Source organism: Giraffa tippelskirchi, chromosome 5 (assembly GCF_054371585.1).
Source record: "Giraffa tippelskirchi isolate mGirTip1 chromosome 5, T2T-mGirTip1v1.2.pri, whole genome shotgun sequence".
Classification (NCBI taxonomy): Eukaryota; Metazoa; Chordata; class Mammalia; order Artiodactyla; family Giraffidae; genus Giraffa; species Giraffa tippelskirchi.
The window spans coordinates 22,814,256-22,840,033 of record NC_137279.1 but is presented as its reverse complement, the minus strand read 5'-3'; the positions used below and the strand labels follow the sequence as shown (position 1 = coordinate 22,840,033).

General features: G+C 35.6%; 1 protein-coding gene, 1 long non-coding RNA gene and 1 other non-coding gene across 9 annotated transcripts in view; 1 reads left to right on the top strand and 2 right to left on the bottom strand.

The window, feature by feature from the left end:
* The window catches only part of LOC145507328 (uncharacterized), a 29,792-nt gene extending 28,873 nt beyond the window's left edge, over positions 1-919 (top strand). The window contains exon 15 of the long non-coding RNA XR_014054778.1: positions 587-919. This is a non-coding gene — a long non-coding RNA (uncharacterized LOC145507328). The remainder of the gene's footprint in view (positions 1-586) is intronic.
* Positions 1-25,778, bottom strand: part of COP1 (COP1 E3 ubiquitin ligase) — a 218,880-nt gene that overhangs the window by 2,695 nt on the left and 190,407 nt on the right. The window lies entirely within an intron of this gene.
* On the bottom strand, positions 22,332-22,472 carry LOC145508142 (small Cajal body-specific RNA 3). Its single transcript, XR_014055400.1, has one exon.

Sequence of the window (25,778 nt, the reverse complement as noted above, 5' to 3'; positions counted from 1 at the left end):
TTTTGAGGATTACATTTAATAAAAAAAATACAATTGGAAGCAGCGTAGGAAACTTTCAAATGTAAAGAAAAATAAAAGAGAAACAGACTGCCACTAGGAGGAAAGCCAAGGGAAACACAGACTGAAACAAAGCGCAAATAATAACTTGAGAAAAACAAAGTACACGATTCTTTCCATAGACAACTTCCCCTTCATTCATTTTATCCCTAAGAAACCAGTAACTGGTACACATCTCTATGTATAGCTATTTGGTATTAGGAAAACAAAATAAAACAGAATGTGAATATTCATCTGGAGACAGACGGTTATCTTTCTTTTCAACTATTCTATCACTCACTATATGCATTTAAAAAACCTTGGTTATTACTTCAAATAGAATGCATGTGGCAACATATTGTTTAAATATTCTAAGCCTTAAGAAAAAACTATTTCTCTGGAAAGCAGAAAGGATGGAAAAGGAAATAGGCAAGATTGAGTTTACCAGAGAGAATCTCCCTGAGTAGGAAGAGCTGGGACATGCCTTCTGTTGTAAAGAGTCTAATAGGCTTTGAGCTTTGGCGTGTATACAGGTCTTTTTGTTTTTCAGAGCAGGCAGTCAGAAGGAAGTAAACAGATTCAAAACTGCCATAGAGGCCGTTTGACTGATATGAAGTCCAAGTCCAAATAACAGCTCTCAGAAACAGATAAAGTGGTCAAACTTCAATGAAGGATGGGATCTGCCTGAATATCCTACAGGTTTCATCAGAAAGTGATGAAAAGAAAGAACACTTTGGATTTGTATTCTGGGAAAGTTATTGCAACCAATCTTGAGTTAAACCTTAGTTTCTTTGATGCAAAGCATCTGTGCTCTACAAATGTCTGTATTTCTATCATTTAACTTTCTCTTGGATTGCAAGTAAAGTTACCTTTGAAAACTGTTCACCTTGTTGCTATTGGTGTAGGAGGAAAAAAATAATCTCTTCCGCTAATCCCAAATTTGGGGGATCAGACTATTTCTTGGATGCAGTCAGTGGTGACAGCATCAATGGTCAGTAGTATCAAGAAGGAATAAAGAGGTCTTCCCTTGGTTAGGAATCTGCCTGCCAATGCAGGGGACATGGGTTCAATGCCCGGTCCAGGAAGATTTCACATACCTTGGAGCAACTAAGCCCATGAGCCACAACTACTGAGCCCACATGCTGCAACTACTGAACCCTGTGCACCGAGAGCCTGTGTTCTGCAACAAGAGAAGCCACAGCAACAAGAAGCAACGCACGACAACTAGAGTGGCCCCCACTTGCCATAACTAGAGAAAGCCTGAGCAGCAATGAAGACCCAGCACAGCCAAAGATAAATAAATAAGACATAAAAAGGAAGGAATAAAGACACGCTTTTTCTGGAAGTGGGCATGGGAATTGCTGATGATAGGGTTTGGAACACAGAACCCCCAAATATGGCACGTTGGTATATTGAATGTTTCAAGCTAAAGGATTTCAAAAAAATGGCAGAAGCAGTAAGGTTACTCTGCCCTTCCACACCTCCTTCCCTTCTCCCCTAAAATAAAATTCTCATGTGGGAGGTGTCCTCCCTATACCAAGGAAAGGAACATTCTTATCTCCAACAACAAAGGAATGCTAAGAACAATCCAAGTTTCCTGGGGCTTACTACTCCCGAGTACAATTACCTCATACTCCCTAACCTATCACATTGCTTCATGACCACCCACTCTTCACAAACACAGCAGAGAATAAACAGGTCTACTTCCTTGGGTCTTCATTTCCTTATGAAGGCTTTCATGTCATGTAAAATATATTAAATAAATCTATACGCTTTCCTCCTGTTAACTTGTCTGTCAGAATTTACAGACCCAGTCAAGGACCCTAAAAGAGTAATGAAAAACTTTTCCCTTCCCTGTTGTTGCTCAGTTGCTAAGTTGTGTCTGACTCTTTATGACCCCAAGGACTACAGCACGCCAGGCTTCCCAGTCCTTCATTATTTCCTGGAGTTTGCTCAAATTTATGTCCATTGAGTCGGTGATGCTATCTAACCATCTCATCCTCTGTCGCCTCCTTTTCCTCCTGCCCTCAATCTTTCTCAGCATCAGGGTCTTTTCCAATGAGTTGGCTCTTCACATCAGGTGGCCAAAGGACTGGAGCTTCAGCTTATTTCCTAGCTGAGTTTTCCCCTTAAATCAGCACATGAGAGTTGGGCCATGAAGAAAGCTGAGCACCGAAGAATTGATGCTTTTGAACTGTGGTGTTAGAGAAGACTCTTGAGAATCCCTTGGACTGCAAGGAGGTCCAACCAGTCAATCCTAAAGGAAATCAGTCCTGAATATCCATTGGAAGGACTGATGCTGAAGCTCCAATCATTTGGTCACCTGATGTGAAGAACTGACTCACTGGAAAAGACCCTGAGGCTGGGAAAGATTGAAGGCAGGAAGAGAAGAGAACAACAGAGGATGAGGTGGTTGAAGGGCATCACCGAATCAACGGACATGAGTTTGAGCAAGCTCCAGGAGTTGGTGATGGACAGGGAAGCCTGGAGTGCTGCAGTCCATGGGGTCGCAAAGAGTTGGACATGACTGAGTGACTGAACTGAACAGCACATATATTCTTGAAAACAGTAACACAGGAAAATAGCATTCACTATCAGAATTAGTTTCAATATCCACTTTGGGGAATTATGGGCTATCACTGGGACTAAATGTGCATAGAGTTAATACATCCATATGAGGGGGTGGTTGCGATAGGGGGTATTCCCAAATCCCTCTTATTTATCTACTCTTTTAGTAAACTAAGTTCAGAAATTGGTTGGAGTGAGTTTTAGGCATCTTTCGGGAATACAATAAGTCACTGTGAGCTTCTCAAGAGGCGGAATTTCTGTAAGTGCCGCAGAAAACAACAAAAAGAGGCACTGTAGTATAATGTGATTTCTTTCTTGCAAGAACTTTAAACAAGCTGTTTAAAGCTAGATGCGGCAGTCACCAAGAATTGCTCCCTCTGCTATGGGAACACATAACATCAGGATAATGAAAAATGTATGGCCTAAAGCTACCTCTCTTTCTGCCATTTTGGTTCGAGTCATCTTTCAATACAGAAGAAAGTAGAAAATCCTGGTGGAGATGAAGACTCATCCTGAGGGGAATCCACCTCTGCCAATTACAGAGATTATTAATTACACAACATAAATTTGTAATTCTTCAAAGGTTGGAAGAACCTCTGAAAAAACCTGCTATATTACCATACAGTATGAAACTGTATGCTCAATATAAGAAACTTAACTTGAAACACTTTTTCCTGTGGAGATAGATGAAATATCTCATTTACAAATAAGCTAACACAGAGAGTGACTGGCCAGTTGGAACTGTCTTTCAGGACTAATATATAGGTAACTGAGTCCTAAGAACTTTTAGAAACACTCAAAACTATTAAACATGACAAAAAATAAAAGAAAAATAACAGGTTCACTTCTCAGCGTGCCCCTCCCTCCAAAGCAAACAAACGTATTAAAAAGGGATTTAGGATTAAATTGTCTTTCAGAAAGGCAGATATTAGCTTAAGATAAATGAATTTTTACATGCAAAAGAAAAATAAAACCAGGTATTTTACTTCAGCATAGAGGTACAGAGGTGATAAGTACAAGGTTATTACTATGGCTTTTGAGTAATTGTTTGCATTTTGAATGACTAGTAATTCTTAGCTGTAGCCTGCCAGAGCGCTAATGTAAAAAAATAAGTTCTGGCTCAATGTGTTGTTTTTACTCACTAAATAAAATAAAAATGCCAGCCAGTAGTTCTCATTATTTTCTCCCTCTTTCTTGGAAACTGGTAGTTTTCCTACAAAGACCTCCTCAAGGTTAAGACAATAATGCTCTTACTATTTTCTTCTTAAGAGACTAAAAAAGACAACAGAAAAATCAGCAGCAAGTCTTTTACAAAAGTAGAAGACAAATACATAAGCATAGACCAACTTACTGAGAAAGCCGGAGATAGATACTACAGTAACTTACACTGAAACAAAACTAGCGTCCATTGGAACTGTTTCTTCTTTGCCAGCTTGCCTGTAAAAGAGCCACCACAGCTACTACATTAAAATCCTGAGCAAGCTGAGAACTGACAATTACTCATTTAGCTTGAAACTGGAGGATACAGTCCTAGAGATAGTCATAATTGATTTTAAATGTGAAGTTGCTTCACTAGATATATAAATATGTGATTAAGAAACTTCTAATTCTGGCTAGGAACAGAATAAATGGAATGGATTTGCCCTCCTACCTTAAATAGGTAGAAAACTGAACAAAATATACAAGACAGCAATGGACAACAGGCAGTACAGGACTGTGATTACAAGAGGAGAAACAAAAAAGGTCATCCTATAGTCACCTCAGCTTTCTGCCTGGAGGCCATTTCTGGACCACAGAGCAAGTGAGGGGAATCCAAATAGAAGAGAGAGGAATCTGAGAAGACCACAGCAGAGTAAGGTGAGGAGACAGAGGTGTAAGCATGGGGTATCTGTGGAACAGCTGAGATTTGTAGGGCAGAGTACCACAGAGGAGAAAGCTACTTAAAAGAACAGTTCCAGGAATCTGTACTGGGGTGCCCGTGACTATACATCAGAATAACACACTGTGTGCTCACAGGGAGAAATCACACAAAGCCAGAAAAAGAACAATGAAAAGGGAAAGTGCAACTACTGAGAATCTAAAACATTATCCAATTCACACAGGGTTAGGAGATGTCGGAGTTTAGACAAACCAGAGTGAAGACAACATTCAATGCCCCCATTTAATAGAGTCCTCAGAGGGTTAGGCCTTATCAGTAGGGCTAACCTAGCCTTAAAACAAATGTTCCTCTAGACCAGGGATTAGCAAACTGATCCTATGGACTAAATCCAGCACAAACTGTCTGGATTTTAAGCTTCACTTTTAGTAGAACCCAGCCATAGTCATTAGTTTACAGTTGACTCTTTGGTTCCACATCTGTGGATGTAACCAACAGTGGATCAAAAATATTTGGGGGGAAAAAATCTAGATAGTTCCAAAATGCTAAACTGAATTTGTTATTTGCGGCAACATTTGATTTACAACTATTTACAAAGCATTTACATTGTATTAGATGTTATAAATAATATAGAGATGACAAAGTGTACAGGAGGATGTGCTAGATTACATGTAAATACTATGCCATTTTATACAAAGACTTGAGTGTCTATGGATTTTGGTATCTGTTGGAGGTCTTGGAATCAGTCCCCTGTGAATACCAAGGATTGTAGGTAAGTACTGTCTATAGCTGTTCTTGCAATACAGTAGCAGAATTGAGGAACTGCAACAGAGACCATATGGCCTGCAAAGACTAGAATATTTGCAATGTGCCTTTAAGAAAGAGTTTTGTTAACTGCTACTTTAGTTCTCCTAATAAAGTTTAAAAACCAAGTGTCAAAAGAACCAACTTTGTCTCCAAAAACTCAACTTTCTGTCAAAACAAACTTCAATACTCTTAAAAGAATAAAACAAAATCTAGACATTCAACAATAAAGCATTCACAGTATATAGGATTTTAGAGGCAAAAATAATCAGGAAAAAATTTCAATGAGTAGAACCAGATGTAGAAATGAAAATATAACAGAAGTAACAAATGAATACTTCAAAGTAAGTATAATTATATTCAAATATTTAAAGGAAACAATGGACTTAATGAAAAAAGAAATGGAAGATATAATATAAAAATCAAATGGAATTTCTTCACTTGAAAAGGATAGTATCTAAAAAAAAAAAAAAGAAAAGGATAGTACCTTAAATGGAAAATTAATTGGATGGGCATAACAATAGATAAGACAGTGAAGAATAAAGTAACAATAAATGTGGCAACACAGGAAAAAAAAAATCGAAACTGACACAAAGCCTGGAAATTAAGAAAGAAAAAATATTAGTATTTGAGTAAACAATAGGACAATATGCAATCTAATAAATGTATAATGGGAATTTCAAAGGAGAAGGGAGAGAAAAGGTATATGAAGATATAAACCTAAAATTTTTCTAAATGTGAAAACCCATAATCTAAGAAGCTTAATATTTAAGTAGAAAAAGGCACAACACTAATATATTAAGATACATCATAAACTACTAAAAATGAGTAAGAAAGAGAAAATCTTGAAAACTGCCAGAGGAAAAAAAGGACATGTTGTGTAAAATAAACAGAGTAGAGAGATCAGAAGGGGGAGCATCCACATCCTATCAAGATTCACACAGATCCCTCAGAGCCTCTTCCCCAAATTAAAATGATGACAGCATTCTGACTGGTGTGATATCTCATTGTAGTTTTGATGTTCATTTCTCTAATAATGAGTGATGTTGAGCATCTTTTCATGTGTTTGTTAGCCATCTGTATGTCTTCTTTGGAGAAATGTCTGTTTAGCTCTTTTTCCCACTCTTTGATTGGGTTGTTTGCTTTTCAACATTGAGTTGTATGAGCTGCTTGTATATTTTGGAAATTAATCCTTTGTCAGTTGTTTCATTTGCTATTATTTTCTCCAATTCTGAGGGTTGTCTTTTCATCTTGCTTATAGTTTCCTTTGCTGTGCAAAAGCTTTTAAGTTTAATCAGGTCAGGTCCCACTTTTTACTTTGTTTTTATTTCCGTTACTCTAGGAGGTAGGTCATAGAGGATCTTGCTTTAATTTAGGTTATCAAGTATTCTGCCTATGTTTTCCTCTAAGAGTTTTATAGTTTCTGGTCTTAGCATTTAGGTCTTAAATCCATTTTCAGTTTATCTTTGTGTATGGCGTTAGGACGTGTTCTAATTTCATTCTTTTACATGTAGCTGTCCAGTTTTCCCAGCACCATTTATTGAAGAGGCTGTCTTAGCTCCATTGTATATTCTTGCCTCCTTTGTAAAAAATAAGGTACCCATAGGTTCATGGGTTTATTTCTGGGCTTTCTATCTTGTTCCACTGGTCTATATTTCTGTTTTTTGTGCCAGTACCATAATGTCTTGGTGACTGTAGCTTTGTAGTAAAATCTGAAGTCAAGAAGGTTGATTCCTCCAGCTCCATTCTTCTTTTCCAAGACTGCTTTGGATATTCAGGGTCTTTTGTGTCTCCATATGAATGGACACTGGTCAGAATGGCCATTAACAAAAAGTTTACAAACAATAAATGCTGGAGACGGTGTGGAGAAATATTATGTAAAATGAAAGATATTTTGACAACAACTAAAGCCAAGATAGTGCAGTATAGATGCACTGTAAGAACTGTTTCAGGAAGTTCTTATAAAACATGAAAACTTAAATCTAAACAAAATGATGAAGAGTGCTGGAAATGATCAACATGTGAGTAAACATAAAAGATGTTTGCTTTCTTGTTTTTTAATTTTCTTAACAGATAATCACCAATTAAAGCATAAACAATAACAATATATTATGCTATTATAAATAGAAGCAACATATATGTCAGCAAAAGTACACAGGATAAAAGAGGTAAAAAATAGAAGTACATTGGAAAGGTCTTCCGTAATATAAGTGGTATATCTGATGACAGACTGTGATAAGTTAAACATTAATATTGTAAACCTTAGAGAAACAACTAGAAAAGGAAAAGAAACAGTACAGCTAATATACTACTAAAGGAGATAAAATGAATTATAAAATAATCAATTAAAAAATGAGAAATATGGGCACAAAGAACAGATAGGCCAGACAGACAACAAATAACAAGATGGTAGACAATACCTAACTAGACTGACAAGTAAATGTAGATGGTTTAAATACTACAATTAAAAGGCAGAGATGATAAGACTTGATAAAAGAGCAAGTTTATGTTGCCCACAAGAAACACACTTTAAAGAAAAGCAGATATTTTTAAAAAGAAAAAAAATACGCCATGCAAACATTAATCATAAGACAGTTGGGATGGTTCTACTAATATCAAAAGAAGTAGACTTCTAGGAATTTCCTGGTGGTTCAGTGGTTAGAATTCAGTGCTTTCATTGCCACGGCCCAGGTTCAACCTCTGGTCAGGGAACTAAGATCCTGCAAGTCACAATGCACAGCCAAAAGGAGAAAACAAAACAAAACAAAACAAAAGCAAAAAACTCATAGAAAGTAGACTTCAGGACAACGCATATGACCAGGAATCAGAAACATTTTATAATAAGCGTCCATTAAAAAAAATCTTAAATGTGAATATGTAAATAAAATAGAGCTTCAAGATACACGAAGCAAAAACTGATAGAACTGAATTGAAACAGGTAGCTCCACACTTCAGTGTGCAGATTTCAACACTCATCTGTCAATAATTCAAAGAATAAGTAAATGGAAAATAAAAAAAGATACATAAAAGACTTGAATATTACTATTAGAAACAAATTGAACAAACTAATATTTACATAAAATCTTAAAAAAAGAATGAAACCATTTAAGTGTGGACTCTGACCAAACAGACCTAAAGCAGAAAACAGTAACAAGAGATACCTGGAATATTTGGACATTTAAAACACTCTTATATGACATAGGGCTCAAAAAAGAAATCACAAGGAAATAAGAAGCAATATACTGAAAGATACTGAAAAAACAATATATTAAAATTTGTGTAATACACCTAAGGGCTTCCCTGGTGGCTCAGCGGTAAAGCACCTGCCTGCAGTGCAGGAAACACAGGTTCAATCCCTGGATCAGGAAGATCCCCTGGAGAAGGAAATAGAAACTTGCTCCAGTATTCTTGACTTAGCGACCAAATAACAAATACTCCTAAAACAGTGCTTAGACGGAATTTTATCTCTTAATGCTTATATTGGTAAAGCAGAAAGTTTAATATAAATGATGTAATAGCTATCAGCTTAAGAAGCTAGGAAAAAAGCAAATTACATACAACAGAAGTATAAATATGGTAGTAATAAAAAGCAAAAACCAAATAAAATAAAAGACAAAAATGGGCAAAAATTATTAAAAACAAAAGCTAGTTCTGGAAATAAAATCGAAAAATCTCTACGAGAGAAAGGGTAAGGTAATAATATCTGGAATGAGGGGATATCACTGGACATCCCACAGATATTTAAAGAAAAAGACAGTATGAGTAGAAAAAACTATATGCCAATAAAGTTGACACACAATGAAATAAATGAATTATATGAAAGACAATTCAATTCCAAAATATGACAGAAGACCAAGTCAGAAAACAGAGGAGGAAGGAACACTTCCAAATTCAGTTTGAGTCAAACAAAGCAAAAGATATTATTAAAAAATTACAGACCGATTATCTTTATATATAGGCGTAAAAACTCTTAAAAAATTCCAGTAAAGAGAATTCAGCCATGTATAAAAAGAATAATACATCATGCCCAAGTGGTTTTAATCCAGATATTCTAGTAGGCTTAACCTTTTTTTTTAGGACAATGAATGTAACTAACATTTTTAACAAAAGAGAAAAATCATATAATTACAATAGACATGGAAAATGCATTCAACAGAATTCAACACATATTCATAATAAAAACTCTCAGGAAACTAAGAATAGAAAAGAATTCCTCAAGGTGATAAGGAATACCTGTGAAAATCTTCCAGCTAATGTCATATTTAATGGTGAAATGCTGAACTAATTCTCAGACTGGGAGCAAGGGCAGGATGCTTGCTATCACCACTTGTATCTAACCCTGTATTAGAGGTCCTACCCAGTGGGCAATAAGAAAGGAAAAGCATACAGATCAGAAATAAAGAAACAAAGCTGTCTTTATTTGTAAATGACATGGCTGCCTATGTAGAAAGTCTTTAAAAATCTTTAAAACAGCTGCTAGAACTAATATTTTGACCTGACTAATATTTTGGCTGTCAGATCCAAGGTCATTATATTAAAATTTATTTCTATAAACCAGCAATGAATACTTAGCAAAGAGATTTTTCTAAAAATATCGCTTATAATAACATCAAAATAGAAACTGCTTAGAGATAATCAAATATATGTAAGATCTACATGTTGAAAATTATAAACTAACACTGAGAGATATTAAAGAACATCTAAATAAACTGACAGAGATACCATGTTGATGGAGAGATATTCCCATAAAATAAGGATAGATTTATGTGTAAGTCTTGGTACACAGAATGATAAACAATTTCTTTTAACCTGAAGACATAGGTCCCTATTAAACAAAATCAGAATATCCCTTTCCTCAGTCTCCAAATGTTAAGCATGTTAAACTGATTTCTCCTTCTCTCAGAATAATAATTTTGCAGAAAAAATAGAAATAGAAGATTTTATATTAACAAATCAAATATTTAAACCAAGTGGAACAGTTCCTATTAAAACTTGACCAAGAAGAAATAGAAAACATGAATCATCCTGTAATGTAAAACAGGCATTACATTAAAAAAAAAAGAAATGAATCAACGGTCAAAAATTTTTTCTACCTCAAGCTCATATGATTTCAACTACAAGTTCAATCAAATATTCAAGAAAGGAGCAATTCCAATTTTATACAATTTTTTCCACAGGAAAGGAACACTCCTTAACTTGTATTATGAAGCTAATGTAACTATGAAATCAAAATTTGACAAGGACGATACAAGAAAGAAAAATTATAAGCCTGTTATTCATGAAAATAGATGGAAAAATGCTAACAAAATAGCAGGAAGTCAATTTTAACAATATATTGATATAAGGATACTATATCTTGAACAAGTTGGGCTTATTCCAACAATAAAAGATTGGTTTAATAGTAGGAAAAAAAAACGTTACCTGTTACATCAATATTTCAAAAAGAAATATTACATCAATAGGTAAAAAAAGAAAGCAATAATATACTTTAGCATTCATTAATGACAAGAAAACTTAACAACTGAAAATGAAAACTTCTTAATAAGGGTATCTACCAAAATCCTAAAGTAGAAATCATATATAATAGTGACATAATCAAGTTTTCCCTCTGGCAAGTAACAGGATAAGGATGCCAGATATCAAAACCTTTATTTAACATTCTACTAAAGTACCTGGCCATTGGAATAAGTCTAAATGAACAAAATGTACGAAGGTACCAAAATTGGGAAGGTAGATTAAACTTTCATTACTTGTGGATCATATTGTTGTATACATTAAAAAAATCCATAATACGTAGAAGTGCATAATTAAAATTGATAAGAGAGTCTAGCGAGTCTGCTGGATTGAGAAATGGGGACAATAATGTACTATTCTTTAGGCACTGTTGATTCTTTCTCTCTTAAAATAAGAAATCTGTTTACTTGAATAGGTAGAATAGACATGTGTAGTAGGAATCCAAACAGTACAAAAGAATAGAGGAAATGTGAGTGTCTCCCACCTCTCTGTTCTGAGTTCCTGGAGCAATTACTATGATTAGAAATGATTAGATGTGAAATCTTTCCAGACAAATTAGCACCATTACTGTGAAGTTCCATTGTATGGCAAAGCCTTCTCAAGATGTAAGGAAATGTGAGTTTTCTATCAGCTGATTCTTTTCTTGTTTGATTTCAGGATATCAAACAACTCTACCCACAATTTGGGATCTCACATTTGTAAAAGTGACAAACTGTATTTTATACTCAATTCTAAGTCCCCTGATCACCTCAGAGAGGTCTTTCAGCTTTTCTTACAAAATAAAGCACCTCCACAGAATTCACTGCTGAGTTCTGGGACATGTTAGTAATTGGCCTTCTGAGTGAAATGGACCTAAATCTGTATCTCTAAAATCAAATTAACAAAATATGCAGGCAAATTATGCTATATAGAGTGAAAGTGGCAGAGTGGAATAAACATGGTCACTGTAGTCAGAAACACTTGAATTCAAAGCTCTAACATTTCCAAACTATGTCATCCTGGACAAGTTACCGAGCCTCTCTGACTCTCAGTCTCCTCAAATATCAAATAAAACTAAGCTAATGAAAACTGACCTCTCAGAGCTAATGGAAGGAAAAAGTGAAGGGGAGGGGTGGGGTGGGAAGAAAACTGAGCTGAGTTGCTTTTATGACCAAATGAGACACTTAATGTATCTGGCATATAGTATACATCCTATAAGGAATTGTTTCTAAGTGAGCGGGTTTTTTTCAAAAAGAAAAGATAGTCAGAACTGTCCAAAATCATGAGAAAATGAAGAAATTGTTTAATAATAATATGTTATTAGATTTGGGCATTAGATGGTATTGGTGAATTCTTGCTTCCCAGGTGGCTCAGTGGTAAAGAATCCGCCTGCCAAAGCAGGAGACTTGGGTTCGATCTTTGGGTCAGGAAGAATCCATGGAGGAGGAAATGGCAACCTACTCCAGTATTCTTGCCTGGAAAATCCCATGGACAGGGGAGCCTGGTGGGCTACAGTCCATGGGGTCCCAAAGATTGGGAAAGGAGTACAACAAAGCTGTATATTGTCACCCTGCTTATTTAACTTATATGCAGAGTACATCATACAAAATGCCATACTGGATGAATCACAAGCTGGAATCAAGATGGCTGGGAGAAATAACAACAACCTCAGATATGCAGATGATATCACTCTAAAGGCAGAGAGTGAAGAGGAACTAACAGCCTCTTGATGAGGATGAAAGAGCAGAGTGAAAAAGCTGGCTTGAAGCTTAATATTCAGAAAACTAAGATCATGGCATCAGGTCCCATCATTTCATGGCAAACAGAAGTGGAAAAGTGCAAGCAGTGAAAGATTTTATTTTCTTGGGCTCCAAAAATCACTGTGGACGGTGACTGCAGTCACAAAATGAAAAGACACTTGCTCCTTGGAAAGAAAGCTATGACAAACCTAGACAGTGTATTTAAAAGCAGAGACATCACTTTGCCCACAAAGGTCTGTATACTCAAAGCTATGGTTTTATCAGTTGTCATGTATGGATGCGAAAATTGGACTGCCAAGAAGGCTGAGCACCAAAGAATTGATGCTTTTGAATTGTGGTGCTGGAGAAGACTCTTGAGAGTCCCTTAGGCTTGAAAGGAGATCAAACCAGTCAATCCTAAAGAAAATCAACCCTGAATAGTCACTGGAAGGACTGTTGCTGAAATTCCAATACTCTGACCACTTGATGTGAAGAGCTGATTCACTGGAACAGACCCTGAGGCTGGGGAAGCTTGAAGATAAAAGGAGAAGAGGGAAGCAGAGGATGAGATGGTTAGATAGCATCACCCGCTTAATGGACACGAAAATGAGCAAACTCATGTTTGTTGAGTTGGTGAGGCCATCCAACCATCTCATCCTTTGTCTCCCCCTTCTCCTCCTGTCCTGGGGTTACAAAGAGTTGGACACAACTTTGCGACTGAACAACAATGGTACTGGTGACCTCAGAAGCAGCTCTACATAATGTTCAAAACCTTTGCAAAAGTCCCTGGAGCTAACTCAGCTTCTAGAACTTCACTCTGACAGAAGCTTCTGGAAAAAGTTTTCCCTCATCTCCTAGGTGACAGGGTAACTCACCAAATTACTTCCACAGAGAGAATAAATGTCCATTATTCCACTTTCAGAATATGATAGTGGCTTCACCATAACGTTTATTATTTTCATGCCATTTATAGTCATCTACCACTATCCATTTATCATCATTAGGTGGGAGTTAATAACTGTATCTTCATAACAGCTCAAAAGATTTTTTTGAAGTGAATTATATTGAAATACCTTTAAATAAACAAGCTTGTAATATGTGAGGGCAACTTTATCATTTTTAAAAGGAAATTAAATATAGGAAAGTACTGATTAAATTATTTAATAACCTAACTGAACTCTCTACTTCTAATCTCTCATTACAACGCACTCGATACACTGCTACAAAAATATTCTCATGGGATAAGCTCATCTCCTGGTACACTGGGCTTTAGGAGCTTACTAATCCCTATAGAAAAGAGCCCAAACTTCTTTTCCTGTGTGTTATTCCAGACTGTATACTCTGGTACCTCTCTGGCCTCATTCCCCAATAGTGTCTAATCCCATGGACAGAGGATGTTGATGAGGGAAACTGTAGTGCAAGTGTGGAACACTTTTAATAGAGTAGTACATGTAAAAAGGAGGGTGATGGTTGTGGTTTAGTCTCTAAATCGTATCTGACTCTTGCAACTCCATGGACTGTAACCCTTCAGTCTCCTCTAACTACATGCAAGGCAGTGTAGCAGAAAGAATATGCATTTTGGAGTCAGGTAGACCTGGGTTCAATTTTCAACTCTGCTATTCCTTATTTAGTTGTGTTGTCTTGGGTAAATCAGTTAACCTCTCTGAACCTCAATTTCACTTTAAATATCAGACAGATATTAAGATATCTGATATCTGATGTCTTTAAACATCAGACAGACCTCAAAAGTATGTAACTTAAAAAGATTTCTAGCGATGATTCTGAATTCAGATAAAACTTCTTATATAATGCCTGGTTGGTAGTAACCAGATGCTGGTTTACAGTCTTCTGTCCAGGTATGGTCATTCCATTGTCTTAAGCTTTCTGAAACTCTTTTAGTATTTATGAAGACCAGCACAGAAGCCAATATCTTCATAAAGTCTTTTAAAATCCTCCCTATTAGAAGTAATCTTTCCCCTCCAGGGCCAATATTTTCTGGGGTAATTCTTTTTTGAGGATTTCTTTCATTCAAACTTATACCACAGTTATTTGTTTATAAATATTTTGTGTTTACTAGGTTATAAATCACTTAAATGCAGAGAATATGTTTTGCATATTGCAAAATTAATATCTGATCAATGAAAAACAAGTAGTTCTCTAGCTATGTCAATTTATGTATACAATATTGAAGATGACAGAACATTTATTATTTATTGATTAATCATTTACCTTGAGTTTCCCACCTACCTCAATACTTTCTATGTATTTTCTAATTTTATTCCTAAATATTACGTAGAAGATAGCATATTCTGATTTCATAGAAGAAGAAACTGAGGCATAAAAAATTAGTAACCCCCCACCCCAAAGCTTTGGGGCTTCCTTCACAGCTCAGTTGGTAAAGAATATGCCTACGACGTAGGAGACCCTGGTTCAATTCCTGGGTTGGTAAGATCCCCTGGAGAAGGAAATGGCAACTCACTCCAGTATTCTTGCCTAGAGAATCCCATGGACAGAGGAGCCTGGCAGGCAGTCCACGAGGTTGCAAGAGTTGGACACAACTTAGTGACTAAACCAACCAACCAACAAATCTTTGGAGTTAATATTTACAGTCTCAAGGAAGGAAACCTAGTAACCTGATTCCAGTAATCTTAATCACAACACTACTCTAAGACAGAAGTTAGAAATGACACACACTGCCAGCACCCTTTAGATGTTTAAATTAAAAGCACAACCTTGCCAAATTAAGGATCTCAAATATTTCAGAAACATTTTCTCCCCACAAACAACTTTATGGTCTGTGTTGTAAAACTAAGGAAGGAAAGTTCCTCAAAGATCTTTTCTAGGGGCAAAAAATGCCCAGATATAGGATCTTTAAAATTGAGTCTCGATAGAACACTATTAGTGACACAGCAAATGTGAAGTACACTGAAATACTAATCACATCTGTCCTCCAAAACAAGAGTTGCCTTTGAGATCACTAGCAAAAATTAATGTAAGGGTCTGTCTTCAACAATTTGTCCTATAAGCACTGAATTTTCTTATTGAAGTACTCACTAAGTTAAAACTGAACATCCATTTAAGTCCTTTAGATAAGTACCTGACAATGACAAAGATAAATCACTATGTACAACATACAGTACCTGCAAATACAATTCCCTAGGGGACAAAGAACAGTGGGGAGGATGGCTGAATTTAATAGTCTACCTTAAAGATATAGATATATATACAAATATATATCTTTAGGGAAAAATATTAAATATATATATGAAGAAAGAAGTATATAAAAATTTGAGATAGCTAGGCTTTAAACAATAACAACCACATTATATCTGTTACATTACAATCTTCATTGTATCTGTCAATTCCTTAATATTCTTTCCACAGAGGCTCGTGTCTTATTTCGTGTTTTCTTTTTTATAAACAGAGATATCTTTTTTCAGTTCAGTTCAATCGCTCAGTCGTGTTCCACTCTTTGCGACCCCATGGACTGCAGCATGCCAGGTTTCCCTGTCCATCACCAACTCCCAGAGCTTACTCAAACTCATGTCCATCGAGTTGAACTTACTCAAACTCATGTCCATGCAATGCATGATACCATGCAATCATCTCATCCTCTGTCGTCCCCTTCTCCTCCTGCCTTCAATCTTTCCCAGCATCAGGGTCTTTTCCAATGAGTTAGTTCTTCACATCAGGTGGCCAAAGTATTGGAGTTTCAGCTTCACATCAGTCCTTCCAATGAATATTTAGGACTGATTTCCTTTAGGACGGACTGGCTGGATCTCCTTGCAGTCCAAGGGACTCTCAAGAGTCTTCTCCAACACCACAATTCAAAAAGCATCAATTCTTCGGCGCTCAGCTTTCCTTATAGTCCAGCTCTTACATCCATCCATGACTACTGGAAAAACCACAGCTTTGACGAGATGGACCTCTGTTGGCAAAGTAATGTCTCTGCTTTTTATCTTGTTTGCTTGTTGCTCAAAGAGTGTTAATTTTGAGTATGACTGCAGTGTCACGGCAGATAAAAGACCACTCACACTTCAGGCTCTTTTCATACCAAGCTTATAAACACAGAAATAAAAGTTAGGGGCTTTGGCCTCATTTTTTTCCTTCCTTTGAGGTGGGGTGAGAGGGTGGTTAACATCTGTATTCAAAATGCATCTTGAAAATTAAAATGGCTTTCCCTGGTCAGGGAACCGAGAGCCCACATGCTGCAGGTGCAGCCAAAATAAATTAAAAAAAAAAAAAATTAAAATGGCTTTTCTCCTCATGTAGGAGTTCATGGACTCTGTGTGTAGTTGAATTTGATTTTCATTCAGGATTCTACAGCTCATGTGCAGTATAGACCAATGTCTAATGTTAAGGTAAATGATCACTCGGGGCAAACTGGGAGACTCTTGATGAATCAGATCCAAACAAAAGTGAAATGGATGTAACTCTGAGATCCAAAAACAATAGAAACTTGATAAAAGAGAACCTCTATAAGTGGGTTTAGTAGAAAAACACTTTCAAATGAATTTGCCCTTTCAGTTTTTCTGTTTAAGCATGACTCACAGTTCCCTTATGAACATCCCCTTCCTTTCCTGTGAGATGAAATGCAAATATGATGATATGCAGAGATTCTGAGGAGGCTCTCTTCCATCAATGTTCTGTTAAGTGGTATTATTCAATTCTCCAATTTTTGCACTCTTTTATATTTCCTTCACACTATCCCAAGGCAGTTATATACTTTCCTATGGTAGCCTCTGATTTATACACAGAGAGAAAATACTCCGAGTGCTAACATTTCATTGCTTCGTCTTATTGAGCTGTAGTGGATTTCCTGACAGGCACAATCATTCTTCCATTAAAACCCGCTTACAGAGGTTCTCTTTTATCAAGTTTCTATTGTTTTTGGATTTTGGAGTTATACCCATTTCACTTTTGTTTGGATCTGATTCATCAAGAGAGTCTCCCAATTTGCCCAGAGTGATCACTTACCTTAATATAGACATTTGTCTGTGCTGCACGTGGGTAGCAGGTGAGAGCCCACACAAATATAGGCAAACACTGGCTCCAAGATGATCTCCAGTGGTTTTTAAATAAGTGCCACTGGTAAACCAAACAGTTTCTTTCGACCCTGACCTTTCTTTCAGCATGTGGTTTTTCAGAAATAACTTAGTAAAAAATATGTAAATATGTCTAAGAGAGAATGAGTACAAAAACACAATCTATCAATAAGAGGTCCTGCTCTTTAAATGAAAATGTTAACAGTCAGCCTTCCCTGCATTCTATAAAGGATCTAAAACTGAGTGAATTAATTGTTTGAACTGTGTTTTCAAGACAGACAATTAATAAAATTTGTTTTCTTAGAATCTAAGGTTCTCATTTTACTACTGTCTCACTGTCTCATTTTACTATCTTATAGAGACAATGCAAAAAATTCTATCATCATCACATAACTAATTGTTGAGAACTACAGGCAGTTACTGTGTTAAGGACTATATATTTCACTTAATCCACATACCAATCCACAAAGGAAGATAAGAGATAATACTTTTATCCTCAATTTAAAAAGAATAAAACATGGTCTTAAAGACACTTAATAACTTGTTCAAAGCCAAACACACAATTATGAAATAGCGAAGCCATGAATCAATATGTAGAGACTGATAAAATATGCTAATTTTTGGTTTTAGGCATATTGGTTTGTTCAGTTTATCACATGACTGGCCGTGACTTGAATTTACTAACTTAGGAGGAGAAAGGGGTCTTAGGTGAGCATTTGCTATGTATAGGAGAACTTCAGCTCTCAGACATTATATATATGGACATTACACCTCAACTCTCATATGCCTAGATTCCTAACCATAACTATGATTTCAAGTATAATAATATATAAAATTATTATATATTTTATGTAATATATATTTTATATATATTATTTATATATATTTTAATAATATACAAAATTTCAAGTATAATACCATCTGAGAGAAGGACTTGGCCACAGAAATAAGGTGGAGGGAAGTATACCATAGTCAGTATATGTAGTGGCTGTGCCAGGCTAATAGACACCCTGCCAACCCAACTTAAGATCTTGGAGATTAGAGTTTATTTATCATAAAGGAATGCTTTCAAGACTACTCAGTTAAACACAAATCCTTTCTTTCCTCCCCACTGGTATCCTTGCATAGGATGATACTGGGTCCCTTTTTAATCCCAAACTGTAAGGACTATTATGAATAGAAAAATATAGCCATAATGTATCATTAACAGAATAAAGGGTTACTGTTTTAATAAAATATATTACCTTTATCACACTTCAACTTTTTTTGATTCATTCAAACAAATACCTACTCTTACAACTAATTTACCTAATAGGAGGCAATGAATTACTGCTAATCGAAAGAACTTCTACATTGGTTGGCTTATTACATTTTCAAATCTAAAATTCTTAAGCTTTATAAATGAGTTTCCTAAATAAATAATGAAAATACCCATTAATGTTGAAAATTTTTTACTATCATTCTAAGACAAGGTGTACCAGATATTTTTAGGGCAAAGAGATGGTATTCTAGGTGCTAGATATCTCCTATACTTCATGACTAGATTTAAGAAAAAGTAGCATTAATCACAGTGAGAGTAGCATCAGACATAAGTGTGTATGAAATTCAAATTTTCTCCAATGATAAAAGAGTCTAAGGTGATCATGAATATAAATACAAAATAGTAGCTCACTAAATTTTTACCACTGGAATCTGTCTCTACCAAACAAATATGAAAATTAGCATTCTTTAAACATAAGTTGGTATAACCTGCTTCTCTCTCTGGGAATATGGCCATGCATGCATATATATATTGGTCTAGTAGTATAATTTCTTTGTAGGGCTTCTTTGAAGATGTTTTGCCATTTTGAAAGTATAACTTAATACAGTAAGAAATTACTCAAATTTCAAAGTAGTAAAAAGTCATGTCTCATGTCTGTTTGGAAAAATATGTGTGTATAGACAGAAACACACACACTCACACACACACAAGGAAGGAATCACCTACCTACCTATATCAGAGTCACCAGATTATCGTATTTCTTCCCTGCCTTCAACTTACTTGCTTTTTGTTAAGACCTAATCTTTATATTATACAACTCAACACTGAAAAAATACCAAACAACCTGATTAAGAAATGGGCAGCATACTTGAATTTACCTTATTCCAAAGATTGCATAAAAATGGCAAACAGACACATAAAAAGATATAAACACTAGTCATCAAGAAACTAAAAATAAAAATCACAGTGAAATATCACCTCATACCTATCAGAATAGCTATTATTAAAAAAGAGAGCAAATAACAGGACTTCCCTGGTGGTCCAGTGGCTAAGACTCTACTCTCCCAATGCAGGGGACCCATGTTCAATCCTGGTCAGGGAACTAGATCCCACATGCCACAAGTAAGACCCAGTGCAGAACAAATAACAATTGTTGGCAAGGATGTGAAGAAATGGGAACCCTCCTACATAGTTGATGGGAATGTAAATTGGTCTAGCTACTATGGAAAACAGTACAGAGGTTCCTAAAAAAAAATTTAACAATTTAATTACCATATGATCTAGCAATTCTAAGTATATTCCTGAAGGACCAAAAAAAAGACACATATGCACCCCACCATGTTTACTGCAGCATTATTTACAATAGTCAAGATATGGAAGCAACTTAAGTGTCCATCAAGGGATGAATGAATAAAGAAGATGTGACATACATACACACACTCACACACATACACAATGGCATCTTACTCAGCCATAAAAAAGCATGAAATCTTGCCATCTGCAACAACATGGATGGACTTAGAGGGTATTATGCTAAGTAAAATAAGTCAGACAGAGAAAGACAAATACTGTATGATTTCACTTAGATGTGGAAACTAGAACACAAAACAAAGGAACAAACATAACAAAACAGAAACAGACTAACAGAGAACAAACTCGTAGCTGCCAAAGGGGAGAGGGATTAGGGGATGAGTGCAACAGACAAGGGAGACTGAGAAGTACCAACTTTCAGTTATGAAATAAATGAGTCATGGGAATGTAACATTCAGCATAGGAATATAATCAATATTGCAATAACTTTATATGTGACAAATGTTAACTAGACTTATCATGATTTATTATTTTGTAATGTATGAAAATATCAAATCACTATGTTGAACACCTGAAACCAATATAAGTCAATTATACTTCAACAAAAAAATTGTAACACCAGGCACAGGCACCAACCTATCATAAAAAATTGTACAGCTATAGCATTACATATCTGATTGTCCCTGTTTTTAGCATATCCTTGGCCATAAAAGTAGCTGTAGTTCCATTCAATCTTTAAGCATAACAGTATAGACACAGTAAATATCCATCTTATAATGGGATTTAAAATTTATTGCAGGCTCAAAGTCTGAGCTTCCATAAAACTTCAAATAGCAAAGAAGCACAAGTAAATGAAGGTGTTAGGTACAGGGTACAAAATACTCACTTGTGTTTACTTTATATAAGTCTATTTTTAATTTACATAATCTGCTTTGATTTGTTATATATGAGGATCATTTGATTCTTATATTCACATATATCTGGTTTGAGTAGAAGTTAGCTATCCATTACTAGATTTATTGGAGTTTACAAAGGAAATAGTTTTAAGGGTCATATAAGATCTGGCAGGAAAAGATATAGAAATACATGTAGTCACACAGAAGAACAAAGAAAGAAAATGGCAGCAGGTAAATGCAAAATGATAGGGGGTGCTGCAAAGGACTTAAGAACAAAAGAAGTATTACATTTCATGGCCTTGGTTGAGATATCCTATAAAGTAAATAGTGATGAGGATACCTCTCAAATACATGTGTAAACATATGTTTAGACAGGTTCAGTCATAAGGCATTCTTTTCCCTTTTGAATTAGATCTGAATAATATTTGTGTTCATGATTCTTAGTTACAGGTTATTTTAGTGAAGGGTCTTGAATCTAGATTTGAATTTATCATGCAAAGAAACAGAGCAAAAATAAGTGAGTAAAAAATCATGAAATGGTTCATTAAACTGTAGACTAAGGACTTCTAAAGAGCCTAGAAAAATAAGACTACTTATTCAATAAAGGTCTGATACAAGAATCAGTCAGAATAACAGATTTGGGATTTCAGAATCACAAACAAGGATTCTCACACAATTAGTGACAGATAAACCCAGCAGTGGCTTGCATACCCTGGTGCTATATAACATACCTCAATGTATTAGAAAAGGCCCCCCCGTTCTTTCTCCTGTTCCCATACCTCTCCCCACAACTTACTGCACAACACACACAATGAAAAATTTAGTACTAAAAATTTAGATTTCAAATTTAGTACTAAGCTAATACTCAGTAGCAAGCTTTTCCATGAAACACTCATTCCTGAAATTTAGTTATAGACTTACAAGATTACATAAACTGTATTCTGGAAAAATCACTTTCTTAATGACAAATCAATTCTTAATGATTCATGGAAGCTAACTCTGAATAGCTTCTTCATATCCAAAATATTGACTGACCTTTACTGATAAACTTGGATTAGTTAAGCCAATGTGGTCCCTCAGAAAAATCACATTTCTGTGTTCATTCTATTTCCTGGTTGTAGTTTCCTTAATCAAACAAAAAAGAATCTATTTTTAAAAACTGTAATATACCTCAATCACTGGTTAAGATGGATGCAGAAGTAATCTCACCTGGTAGTCTGTTAATAATCTAGTACACTTAATTAGCAGAGATAGTAAACAAAATGGCAAGGAAAGCAGTACTTAGGAGTGCTAGTTTTAAAGGCTGTATGGAGGGGAACGATCAGACTTAGCCAGCTGTCCTAAGCCAGACAGAGACCTCCATGTTAATGTAGGATCACTGCAATTTGTAGACAAAAGGCATTTTTTCATTTGTCCACATGGTTGGTTGCTGCAGGTTCCATTTTTACTGTGCTTCATTATTAAGAAGGCTTTTGTTATCCAGTCTTTTCTATACCCACTTTCAACTGCATCAAATCCTCATTTAAATACACTTCAATACATTCAAATACATTCAAATGAGTTATAGAACAACAACCATGATTCAGAGAACAGAAAAAGAACAATTAAGAAGGTACACTTAGCACACAAGCTCAAAATGATCCTTACTCAGCAAGAAAAGGTTATAAAAAACATGTACAAGGGAGAGAGGATTGAGATACACAAAAATGTCACATCATTTTCACCACCCTTCCTTCATTCCAAATGCTTTCCAAAGTCTTCTCCCTTCTCGCCAAGCAGCTCTTATCAACTTAATTTTCCTTGCCACACCAGACAACTTCTCTCACTTATCAATACTTCTTGACAGCTCTTCTGAATAAAGTCTGAGAACAGTGTGCTTACAGTGGCATATCTGACAGGGAAAAATGACTCTTTATTGTTGATTAATATAAAGGAGGGCTTCTGAGCATAGAACTGTTCATTTCTAAGGGTGCTATTGGATAAATTCCTCCAGGATACTCTGGAGACTGGGGTTCGATTCCTGGGTAGGGAAGATCCCCTGGAGAAGGAAATGGCAATCCACTCCAGTATTCTTGCCTGGAGGATCCCATGGACAGAGGAGCCTGGCAGGCTACAGTCCATGGGGTCGCAAGAGTCGGACATGACTTAGTGACTTAACTACTACTACTACTACTCTGGTAAAGCTGTTCCAAGAGTTCTGTATTATTTTAGGGGTACCATGTAACGAAGTAGAAACAGCAGTTAATTTAAGACAAGGAGAACTAGGCCTGCATTTTGGTTCTGCCATAGTACTGTTCAATCCTCCTAGAAACTCAATTTCTTCAACTATAAAACAGATAATCTTAAGTATTTCAGAGAATTTTTATGAAGATTCAAAGAAAACAGAGCAATGTACCTAACCAAAAAAGAACTTGCATATTTCAGGCACCAAAAAAATAAGTGGTAGTTATTCTCACTGAAACACTGTTACTGGGACTTCTCAGGTGGTCCAGTGGTTAAGACTCTGAACTTCAAATGCAGAGGCCAAGGGTTTAATCCCTGGTTTCGGAACTAAGATCCCATATGCTGTGTGCAATGTGGCCAAGAAAACAGAAAAAGACACTGTAACCTAAATTTCTTTACAATTAAAGGGCAGTTTTCTCAAGTATGAGTATACTACTGTATTATTTTCAGCATCAGATTTATGATCTTATAAAATTGATTAAAAACATAATGCAGGCTTTTCAGATTAAGACTAAATTTTATCTTAACTTTAACTTTCCTAGAAAAGGAAGTAGCTTTTATTATGGCAGTTACTGGTGTTGATACTTTTTGCTCTCAAACTAGAAGCAAGAAATATAACTAAGGCAACACTAACAAAATCCAACCTTGGAGAAAAATATACTTGAAAGGCGGCTGGTACAGTGCATTCAGTATGGACCATCACAGAAACCAGAAACCAGGGAGATGAAATGGTTAGGAGAGGGATAGAAAAACAGGGGGTGGAGGTGGGACAGGATGAAAGGATTTAGATAAATGGCAGAGGCACTATAGAGGACAAGGCAATATAATCACATAAGGAACAACATCAGCACAGGTCTAGAGGTAAAAACGGGAACAGTCTGGGACAATGAAGAAACCTTCCCAGTAGATGCTTTGTGCTAAAAAACCAACCAACAAACAAAACCAACAGAAATAAGGTTGGACAAACAGCATTATTATAGATTCTTGAAAACCTTGAACACAAGTTAACAGTTTAGATAGGATGTGTAAGATCAAACACTTGAGAAAATAGGAATCATTAAAGGAGTAGAAAGAGGAGTAACAATTAAAAATCATGTCTACCATCCCTCTATACTATTTTAAAGGCCGACTTCCTAACTAATTACTACTAAATTTGGATTTGAGCTACTTTTGAATCAGTTCCTCTACTATATTTTTTCTATAATTAGAACTGGATTTTTTTTAAGGATTATATTTAATAGTGAGGGCAAAATATAATCTTTAAATTAGATAAAGGTATTTGAAGTGAAAAAGATAAAATAATGGACAAGTTCAGATAATATATTTATCAAATTTTCCTCTAATTTTTAATGATGGCCAAATATACAAGCTGGAGTTACACACAAATACTGAGTTTGAAAGAAACTTTTCTGGGTTAATTAAAGATAACAAGCAATGTTCAACTCCATCTAAATTACTCTGTTAAATGATTATAAAGATATAATGGGATCAGAAGTAATCTATGGTGGAGGAGGTGGGGGGAGTGAGAAGAAACTCACTGTTTATGAGGTGATGGGGGAAAAAAGAGCTGTTCTTTCACCAAGTTTTACTAAAGTCAACTTGGTAAGATTTTGAGTTAAGGAAAAATATAATAGACTTCCTTGTGAATCACAAGCTCCCTGTCATCAAGTGTTCAAAAAGCCTTAAGGATATTAAATATGATATAAATCATTTCACCAATGGGCAAAAGGTAGGGCTAGGCAGTTATCAATCAAATGGCTGTTATCCACTCAATGAACACTCTACTGCTTTTGTGGTTACATAACCCAGCACTTTAGTGAAAGGACCTCCAGTCTAATGACATTACAATATGGAATAAAAAGAGATATATGAAAGAATAACTGGGCTCAGTGAACTGAAAGGTCAAAGGCACAAAGGTTAAATGCAAACAAACATAAAAACCCATCAGAGGTGTTGGAGGATTCATAAGCAATTCAATGTTGCTGAAGTATAAAATATGCCTATGCAAGTGGTAGGTGACCATACTGGAAAGGTAGGTGGAAAGTCTGAAAAAGGAGGGTGTTGTTAGACGTCACATCAAGCTTAGACTTTATTTTATAACCACTGGGACACTACTGAAGGATTTTAAGCAGCACAGGTAGTACTGAGAAGTAATTGCAAGGAATGATGAAAGCTTGAACTAGTGACAAGTGGAAGAGTAGTAGGAGTAGAAATTGATGATGGATTCAAGATACATTAAAAAGAAAATGAGATCATATTTGTGCTGAGATTACGTACCAAAACTTGATTTTACATTTGTTAAGACTCTAGTTTTAATGGTTAAAACTTTGTACGTGAATAAATTTGACTTTAAATTTACAAAATGCCAAAGAACAGAACTGTGCTTAATAAAACTTAAAAAACTAATCCAACATTTTCTACGATATAGTAAATCATAGCAATAGCCTATATTATTGGAATTTCTACAGCAACTCATAAGTAGAACGCCAAATTGGCATGTCTTCATACCTGTTAGCTACATATAAG